This window comes from Brassica oleracea, chromosome C2 (genome assembly GCF_000695525.1).
Source record: "Brassica oleracea var. oleracea cultivar TO1000 chromosome C2, BOL, whole genome shotgun sequence".
Lineage (NCBI taxonomy): Eukaryota > Viridiplantae > Streptophyta > Magnoliopsida > Brassicales > Brassicaceae > Brassica > Brassica oleracea.
Window position 1 is genome coordinate 20,412,503 of NC_027749.1, and position 926 is coordinate 20,413,428.

The window sequence follows — 926 nt, forward strand, 5'->3', positions numbered from 1 at the left end:
CTGTGAGTCATACGCAACTCTGCCATATAAACACTATATAAAAAGATATATATTAATCAAAAAATTTAAATGAATAACTAGTTTTACCTCTCATATTGTAGAACATCTTCACAGTTGGTGAGAAAATATGTTTGCAAATGAGCGTGCTCAGTCTCCGTAAGTCTCCGCTTCGTGGGTTTTCCACTAAGTCGTCCTATTTCCGTGAACATGCTTGGGACAGTAACATGATATGTTGCCCTCTCCCCTCTGTCATCATGCCGAGCAGGTCTTCGGTTTTTTGTATGCACTTCTGATGGAAAATAGTTTTCAGCAAAGATTGCAGTTTCTTCATTGATCACCTGGGCGACTATAGATCCTTCCACCTTGCTTAAATTTTTGACCTTCTTCTTCAGATGATGCATATAACGCTCAAAAAGATACATCCATCGGTACTGCACAGGACCACCAAGTTCCAATTCTCTTGCGAGATGAATAGCAAGATGTTCCATTACATCAAAGAATGATGGAGGAAATATCTTCTCGAGGTTGCACATGCTGACTGGTATGTTTGCCTTCAGATTACTAATACCCTCTGCAGTCACTGCTCTGGTGCATAAATCGCGAAAAAACACTTATACCTGCAATTGCTTCATGAACATTACGTGGCAATATTGCGGAAAAAGAAAACGGAAGGAGGCGCTGCATAATTACATGACAATCATGACTCTTCAAGTCAGTAAACTTTCCTTCGCTTCTATCAACGCATTTTCGCAAATTTGATGAATAACTGTCTGGAAATTTCACTCTATCTGTAATCCAATCAAAGAACTCTTCTTTTCCAGCACCATCCAGCCGATAAATGGGAAAAGGGGCCGTACCGTTCTCATCAACGTGAAGTTCAGAACGATCACAGATATCGACTAAATCCAACCTTGACTTCAAATTAT